The 9654-nt window shown below is 39.0% G+C and overlaps 1 protein-coding gene across 1 annotated transcript in view; it reads right to left on the bottom strand.

Moving 5' to 3' along the window:
* GABRA5 (gamma-aminobutyric acid type A receptor subunit alpha5) overlaps positions 1-9654 on the bottom strand; it is a 243067-nt gene that overhangs the window by 102170 nt on the left and 131243 nt on the right. The gene's annotated exons all lie outside the window — the stretch shown is intronic.

Below are 9654 nucleotides of genomic sequence, written 5' to 3' on the forward strand. Positions count from 1 at the left end.
GTGAAAAGTTAACATTAAATGACATTAAAAAAAAAAAAAAAAGAAGTGTGTAGAGTGATTAGAAAAAGGCAGACACCACCATAATTCAGGTCCTCATCATTTCAAAAGTTTGAGTGCTCTCACTGGTGTCTGGGGACTTGTGGCATGTATCTATCTCCAGAGAGGCATTATCACTATCATATAGCTGCAAGTAATGGAAAGCAAGTAAACAGATACTCCTGGTCAAATAACAATTCTATGGCCTTGAGCAAGTTACTTACATTCTGTGCCACAATTTCTTCATCTGTAAAGTGGGGGTAATGACAAAATCTACTTCTTAGAGCCCTTCCTCTGATTACATAAAGTACATAATAATGTAACTGTGCACAGCACTCAATGCATGGCCACACTCACTGTTATAAAGTTTCCACTTTCCAAAGTCTTGCATTAGTTATCTAGTGCTGCCATAACAGCAATACCACAAGTGAGTGACTTTAACAAACAGAAACTTATTTTCTTACAGTTCATTCTTGTGGCTGTTATGTGCTGTCAGTCGGCCCCCGACTCATAGCGACCCCTCCTTGGGTTTCCGAGGCAGTATCACTTTGAAAGTTGATACTCCTTCCTTCCGAGAAGTGGCTGGTGGGTTTGAACCACCAGCCTTCTGGTTAGCAGTCAAGTGCCTTAGGCACCATGCTACCAGAGCTCCTTTCTTACAGTTTAGGAGTGTAGAAGTCTGAATTCTAGGGGAAAGCTTCCTCTCTGTCAGCTCTGGGGGAAGGTTCTTGTCTCTTTTCAACATCTGAGGGCCCAGTGTTACTTGGAGATCTCCATGTATCTTGGCATCAATCTTTCTATATCTAGGAAGCTCTCAGACAAGAGACCCAGAATCCAAAGGACTTACCGGCCCCCCCCCCCCAGTTCTTCTTTCTTGGTGGTAGGCGGTCCCTCCTTCTCTGCTTGCTTCTCTCTCTCTCTTTTTTTTTTTTTTCAAACTTTGTTTTTTCTTTTGTTTGTTTGTTTTTATTTTAAAAGTTTGTTTTACATTCAACACAATGTGTACATTTAGTTTCATTCCCCATTCACCATGTCCAATCCTAACCCCATCTCCTCCTCTCCCTACCCTGCAATCTCTCCCCTGTGTCCCTCATAGTATGCACTCCTATTTGTCCTGCATTTCCTCAGTTTGAACATTGGTCCTCTGGTGTCCCATGGTCTGTTGCTCTAAGGGATGTATTGCCATAGAGTATGTGGGTGTGTCATCCAGAGTCGAGTGGTCTGTGTGTACATTTTGTTAGCTATTGGGCTAAGACCCCGTCCCTGGGGGTGAGTTTTATTCCAGGCACAGAATGAATTCTAGGGCCATAGTATTGGGAGTCTCACCAGATTTCATCTGACCAGTGATTCTGGTCATTATTGAGTTTTTGGAATTTTGTTCCACATTTTCCCTCCCACTCTATCCAGGATCTCCAAATTTGATTCTTTCCTAAGTGGTTGGCATTGGTAGCCGGGCACCATCTAGTTCTTCCGGTCTCGAGGTCCATCGTGTCCTAGGGCTGATTGCTTCTAATTGCCCTCTCTCTCTCTCTCTTTTTTTTTTTTTTTTTCATTCTTCTTCACTTCCAATGCTAGGAGACCATTAGCTGCATCTTAGCTTTTAAGACCCTAGTCGCTACTCACCAATGTAGGATGTGGAAGAATGCTTTTATGAATTTTGTTGTGCCAATTGAGTCTAGTGTTCCCCCAGTATTATGGTCCCGAGGCAGTAGATTTATTGGATCTCTCTCCCATAGTGTCTGGTTGTCTGTGAAGGATTACTCTGTGTCTGTCTTCTATTGTTTCTGTGAGGACTGCAGGAATTTTGTATCACTGGTGTCTGTGCAAGATTAACCTCAGCTGAATTTATCCTTGGTCTAGAGTATACTTCTGTTCACTGAACCCATCTGATCATATCAGGTGCTTATGTGTTTATCTGTATAGTCTAGTGTTTGGTGTTAATAGCAATGCGGTACTGTGGACACTTTTGTTGGTATTAGCATCTGTCATGTATCTCTTGTGTGCACCATTTTGTGTCCTCCCATTTTCTAATGTTATCATGGTGGTCATATATCCTTCCTGTATATCCCTCCCCCTTCCCATGTCAGCGTGTAGGCCCCAGCTAGTCTGAAATTAATCCCTCCCCTTCCCTCCCCATCCTGGTAACCTATTAGGTGAGTTCCCTTTCCCAAGCAAACTCTTCTATGTATTTTTACAGTAATGGGCTCATACAGTACTTGTCCTTCTGCAATTATTTCATTCAGCATAATGTCCTCCAGGTTCATCCACATTGCAAGATGATCCATATATCCCTCATTGTTCTTTAATGTGGCATAGTATTCCATTGTGTGAATATACCATAATTTGGTTATCCACTCATCCGTTGATGGGCATTTAGGTTGTTTCCATCTCTTTGCTATGGTGAATTGTGCTGCGATGAACATAGGTGTACATATGTCTGTTCATGTGCTATTTCTCACTTCTTTAGGATATATTCCTAGTAATGGAATTGCGGGGTCAAATGGTACTTCTATTTTCAGTTTTATAAGGAAATGCCATACCGTTTGCCACAATGGTTGAACCATTTTACAATCTCACCAGCATTGTACAAGAGTTCCAATCTCTCCACCACCTCTCCAGCATTTGTTACTTTCTGACCTTTTGAACTTTGCTATTATTGCTGGGGTGAGATGATATCTCATTGTTTTTTGATTTGCATTTCTCTAATGATTAATGATCATGAGCAATTTCTTACGTGTTTGTTGGCTGCCTGTATATCTTCTTTGGTGAAGCATCTGTTCAAGTCTTTTGCCCATATGTGAATTGGGTTATCTGTCTTTTTGGTGTTGAGATGTTGAAGTTTTCTATAGATTTTGGAAATAAGTCCTTTATCAGATATGTTATAGGCAAATATTTTCTCCCAATCTGTAGGTTCTCTTTTTACCCTTTTGACGAAATCTTTTGATGCACACAATAATTTAATGTCTAAGAGGTCCCAGTCATCTAGCTTCTCTTCTATCTCCTGCACATTCTGGGTTATGATTGACAGTCTATTTATGCCATAAATTAGAGCTCCCAGATTTGCCCCTATTTTATCTTTGATGTATTTTATAATTTTGGGTTTTATATTTAAGTCTTTGATCCAGCTTGAGTTTGCTTTTGTGTATGGGGTGAGATATGGTTCTTGTTTCATTTTTCTACAGGTGGATATCCAGTTTTGCCAGCACCGTTTGTTAAAGAGGCTGTCTCTTCCCCATTTAATAGGTTTTGGACCTTTGTCAAAGATCAGTTGTCCATAGATGGATGGGCTTATATCTGGACTTTTGATGCTGTTCCACGGTCTATCTGTCTATCATTGTACCAATACCATGCTGTTTTGACTACTGTTGCTATATAGTAGTTCTTAAGATCTGGGAGTGTGAGATTTCCCACTGTTTTTCTTCTTGAGAAGTGCTCTGCTTATTTGAGGTCTTTTTCCTTTCCATATGAAATTAGTAATTAGTTTCTCCATGTTCTTAAAGAATTTTGTTGAAATCTGAATTGGGATTGCATTAAATATATAGATTGTTATAGGTAGTATTGATGTTTTCACAATGTTTAGTCTACTGATCCATGAGCAAGGTAGGTTCTTTCATTTATATAGTGTCCTTGTTTTCTCTTGTAGCAGTCTTTTATAGTTTTCTCTGTAGAGGTCTTTTGTATCTCTGATGAGGTTTATTCCTAGATATTTTATTGTTTTCATAGCTATAGTAAATGGTATTGTTTCCCTTATTTCTTTATCAGAGGACTCCTTGCTGGTGTAGAGAAATCCAACTGATTTTTGTAGGTTGATCTTGTATCCTGCTATTTTGCTGAACCTCTCTATTAATTCCAGTTTTTTTTTTTTTTTTAATGAGTCCCTTGGGTTTTTTATGTACAGGATCATATCATCTGCAAATAGAGATTGTGTTAATTCCTCTTTGCCAATTTGTATGCCTTTTATTTCTCTTTCTTGCCTTATTGCCCTGGCCAGGACTTTCAATACAATGTTAAATAGAAGTGGTGATAGAAAGCATCCCTGTCTGGTTCCCATTCATAAGGGGAATGCCTTAAGTCTTTCTCCATTAATAATGATGTTGGCCATTGGCTTTGCATATATACCCTTTATTATGTTGAGGATTTTCCCTTCTATCCCTATTTTGCTGAGAGTTTTAAACAGGAATGGATGTTGGATTTTATCAAATGCTTTTTCTGCATCAATTGATATAATCATATGGTTCTTTTCCTTTGTTTTGTTTATTTAGTGGATTACATCGATTGATTTTCTGATGTTGAACCACCCTTGTAAACTTGATATGAATCCTGCTTGGTCCAGGTGTATTAATTTTTTGATATGTTGTTCGATTATGTTGGCCAGGATTTTGTTAAAGATTTTTGCGTCTGTGTTCTTGAGTGATAATTGGTCTGTAGTTTTCCTTTCCAGTGGTGTCTTTTCCTGGTTTTGGTATTAGTGTTATGCTTGCTTCATAAAATGAGTTTGGGAGTATTCCATCTTTTTCTATGTTCTGGACTAGCTTGAGTAGCATACGTGTCAACTCTTCTCTGAATATTTGATAGAATTATCCAGTGAAGCCATCTGGGCCAGGTCTTTTCTTTGTGGGAAGTTTTTTTTATGACCTCTTCAGTTTCTTCCCTTGTTATGGGTTGTTCAAGCTTTCTACCTCTGAGTGAGTTAGTTTAGATAGGTCTTGTGATTCTAGAAACTTGTCCATCTTTTCTAGGTTCTCAAATCTATTGGAGTACAGTTTTTCATAATATTCTGTCAGGATCTTTTTTTATTTCAGATGGTTCTGTTTTGATGACACCCTTTTTGTTTACAATTCTTGTGATTTGGGTCGTCTCTTCCTTTCTTTTGTTAGGTCTGCCAATGCTTTATCAATTTTATTATTAGTTTTTTCAAAAAGCCAGCTTTTTGTTTAGTTGATTTTCCTTATGATTTTTTTTTTTGTTTTCTGTTTCATTTATTTCTGCTCTGATATTTATTATTTCCTTGCTTCTAGATACAGTAGGATTCTTTTGTTGTTCTATTTCTAGTTGTTGGAGATGATGAGTTAGAGCATTGATTTTGTTTCCTCTTTTTGATGTATGCATTTATTGCTATAAACTGTCTTCTTAGTACTGCTTTCACTGTGTCCCATAGGTTTTGGTAGGATGTATCTTCATTCTCATTTGTTTCTTGGAATATTTTTTTTTTTCAGATTTCATGTGTTCTGTTACCTGGTAGTTCTTGAGCAGTGAGTTGTTCAGTTTCCATATGTTTGCTGCTTTTTCCTTGCTCTTCCTATCATTAATTTCTAGTTTTATAGCATTGTGGTCCGAAAAGATGCTTTGCAGTATGTCAATGCTTTTGAATTTATTGAGGCATGTTTTATGTCCTAGAATATGGTCTATTTTGGAGAAAGATCCATGTGCACTGGAAAAGAATGTGAATTGTGTTTTTGTTGGGTGAAATGCTCTGTATATGTCTATGAGGTTTAGTTGGTTGATTATACTGTTGCGCTTTTCTGCATCCCTTTTTTTTTTTTCCAGTTGACCTGTCCGTCCTTGAAAGTGGTGTGTTAAACTCTCCTACTACTATTGTAGAGTTATTTTCACTTTTAATTCGGTTAATATTTGCTTCACATATTTTGGAGCACTTTAATTGGGTGCATAAATATTTATTATTGTAACATCTTCTTTGTCAATTTACCCTTTCAGTATCATATAATGTCTCTTCTTATCTCTTACGATGTTTTTCACCTTAAAGTCTCTTTTATCAGAAATCAATATTGCTACTCCTACCCTTTTTTGGTTTCCATTGGCTTGGTATATTCTTTTCCATCCCTTGACTCTTAATTTTTTTTTTATCTTTGTGTCTAAGGTGGGTGTCTTGTAGGCAGCATATCGATGGTTTTTCTTTTCTTATCCAGTCTGCCACTCTCTTTCTCTTGATAGGTGCATTTAGACCATTCCCATTGAGTGTAATTAGTGTTAAGTATGAATTGATTGCTGTCATTCTATTGTGTTATTTTTTGTCTTGTTGTTGGTGCTTCATTGGTCTTTATATTTTTCTGTGCTGAGTTCAGTTTGTTGGCTAATGCTTTCTCCCTTTTCTTCTTTATAGTTGGTTTTGTGCTTATTAAACCCATATGTTTTCCTTCCTTCTGGATTTGCTTAGAAGAATTGTTACTTTTCTCTGTGGTTACCTTGGGATATATTCTTGTCTCTACATTTTTAGAACAGTGCATACTGCAAAGACATTGTCCTCTTTCCCTCTCCATTTGAGGGTCTGTACCTAGAAGTTTTATTCCCTCTGGCAGGTTAGTTGCTGTTGTGTGCTGATTGAGTTCCTTGGTTTTTAAGGTACAATGTTTTTGGTCTTATTATGAGTATCTATTTCTGATTTGGTTTTAGTGTTGGTGCCACATATCCTGGTTTTGTTGATCTCTGTTGTGGGTTCTCTATTGGAAGGACTTCCTTAAGCATTTTTTGTAGGGTTGGTGTGGTTTTCACAAAATCCCTTAATTTATGTTTTTCTGAGAATGCTTTGATTTCACCCTCATATTTGATGGATAATTTGGCTGGATATAGGATTCTTGGTTGGAAGTTCTTTTCCTTCAGTGTTTTATATATGCCATCCCATTGTCTTCTTGCCTGCATGGCTTCTGCTGAGTAATAGGTGCTCAGCCTAACTGTTTGATTATTATAAGTAATATTTCTTTTGTCCTGGGCAGCTCTCAAAATTTTTTTTTTGTCTTTGATTTTGGAAAGTTTGATTATAATATGCCTCAGTGTTTTTCCCTTGGGATCTATCTTGTGTGGGGTTCTATAAGCTGCTTGGACAGATATCTTTTCTTCTTTCAGGATATGGGGGAAGTTTTCTGCTAGCAGGTCGTCCACAATTTTCTCAGTGGTCTTTTTCACCTCTTCTTGTCTGGAATTCCAATGAGCCTTATGTTGTTTCTTCTCATGTCATTGCATATAATTCTTAGACTCTCTTCATTTCTCTTAAATCTTTGTTCTGATTTTTCTTAATACAGGCTAGTGTCCAGAGATTTGTCTTCTAGTTGGGACATGCATTCTTCAGCCAGTTCTAACTACTCTTTTGTGCCTCTACTGTGTTGTGTAATTCTGTCATTTTGGTACTCATCTTCTGCATTTCTAACTGCTGTTTTTGTATGAGTTCTGATTGTGCATTAATCTGATTATTTTGTTTGTGAATGATTTTCCTGAGTTCCTCCAGGGAACTGTCTGTGTTCTCCTTGTTTCTCTTTGGGGTTTCCTTAGACTCTTGTATAGTTCTATAAATATATCTTCTAAATTCCTTCTCAGATAATTCTATTGCCTCCTCTTCCTCCATGTATAATGAGACCTTTGGTTGTGCTTTTGTTTCTAATGCTTTGTTCCATTTTTTAGTTTGATTTGTGGTTGCCTGTTGTTTCCTAGACATTTTGAGGTTGTCTTTAACTGTTGTTCACATGTTGATTTGTTTTGTCTTGGTTTTATGCTTTAATATTTTGAAAAGGTGAGGCTCACGTGTTTTATTTTATTTAATTATTAATTCAGGCATGCTGGGTCACTCTGCAGTTTTCTTTGTGGCATTCAAATCATTGTGTGGAATGTGGATATGGCTTTCTGTTTGTCATAAAAAGGGTTCAGAGTTCGAACAGGGAGGTTTTATGTAGTCTGTATGTTGTTTCTTCTATTGGATGAGTGAAATTATTGGCGGAGGTGGTGGGAGCGGAAAAAGGAAAGCTGTTGCTATGGGTGGTTTCTAGGGCTTTGGGCGGACTGCTACTGATGATGTCATACTGCTATTTAAAGGCCCGTTGCTCAATATCAGGAAAGACTCAGGTTGTTAGGGGGTTGCTACTCTCTGCCAGGCTCAGACACACACAAAAACCCCACTCCCGAGCCACCTTGGCACCAAAAAGGCAACCCAACACAACTTTCCAACTCTGGGATTGGCCACAGGTGCTTCTCTCTCTGGTCCCGTCTGCCCATGGCACTGGCCCAACCAACCCTGACTGCGATTGGCTTTGGAATTTGTTTTTAAGTCCGTCCACTGCTCTGTTATGGGCCAAGGGTGCTTCTCTCTCTAGCTCCACCTGCCTGCAGCGCTGGCCCAACCTGTCCTGACTGCTGTCAGCTCAGGAGTCTGTCTTTAGTTCTGCCCACCTGTGATGCCAAAGACATGCTGGGTTGCAGCTGCGCTAGAATCAGGAGAGTACCTGTTAGTAATCTGTGGTTCTAATATTAGTGAAAAAGTTAGCTTAGACCTTTCAGTGCCACCAAGTAGACCCAAGCCTATTCAGTGGCCCACTGAGGGGAGAGCAAGTCCACCATCCTGGAGCACCAATGGGCTCTCTGCTTGGTTTTCAGTGGTTCTGGATATGTCCACTTGTACCTAGCCTACCCAAGTTACTGATAAAATCAGGTGCTGAAGGTAGATCCTTGTGGAGATCGCTGGTATGCTGGTGTGGAGTGCCTTCTGCTTTGGCCCAAGGAGGTCTCAGATGGCCATTCTTGCCTGCCAGTCGCTCCCTCAGGGAAGTCTCTAATGTCCTTTCTCAGCTGTCTGTCTGCATTGCACAAGGTAGATCTTCTTTAGTTCCTTCCCCTGTACCTTTCCTTCAAATATACTCCTCTAAATTTAGTGCACTCTGACTCAGTGAGCTGTTCAGAGCACCAAAATCCCTAATTCAAACTGCTGTATCTAGTTTTTTAAGCTCTAAGATGCTACAGGGAAGTAGCCTGGTGATTACTGACGATACTTCATCTTGAATCGCTTCTCTCTCTTTTTAACTCTTGTAAAATAAAAGGTGATGTAGATCACACCCCAGAGAAACTCCCTTTATATCAGATCAGGACTGTGACCTAAATAAGTGTGTTGCATCCCACCCTAATCCTTTTATAACTTATTTGCTGATCATATCAAGAGGGATGAATACAATATTATATAATTGCCAAATTACACCATTACATAATGGTGAAACTATTGAGCATCTTATCCCAACCAAGTTGACACATATTTTGGGAGACACAATTCAATCAATGACTTTATACCCTGTGGTCCCCTAAATTTCCTATCCTTGAAACATGCAAAACACTTTCACCCCATCATATTATCACAAAAGTCTTAAATCCAAATTCCATCCTGGGGCAAAATTTTTCTTCCTCTGTGGATCCATAATATAAATTATTTGCTTCCAAAGTATAATAGTGGAACAGGCATAAGGTAGTTATTTTCATTACAAGTGGGAGACATTGGAGGGAAAGAAGGGATAATGAGAACTAAGAAAGTAAAAAACCCAGCAGAACAATTTACATTAGCTTTCAGGTCTTGAAAATAATTCTCTTTTCTCTGAGACTATTAAGACAATGACCCTACTTTCCACACTATCTGTTGGCCAGGCTCTTTGGATTCTAGATAGAGTTCCCTAAGTCCTAGGCTTCAGCTCTTCCTTTCAGGCCCACTGGGAGAGCAAATCTGCTCCTCTGGCTTTGGGGAGCCCCATTTTCCTAGTCCAGCTGAGTGGTGACTCATTCCCCTCAGCCCTGGAAGGCCCCATTCTTCTGCACCCTGGGCATAGAAGCCTCATCCCTCAGCTTTGGACAGCA

The sequence above is a fragment of the Orycteropus afer genome, unplaced genomic scaffold (assembly GCF_000298275.1).
Source record: "Orycteropus afer afer isolate SDZICR_OR568_19922 unplaced genomic scaffold, OryAfe1.0 scaffold00146, whole genome shotgun sequence".
Lineage (NCBI taxonomy): Eukaryota > Metazoa > Chordata > Mammalia > Tubulidentata > Orycteropodidae > Orycteropus > Orycteropus afer.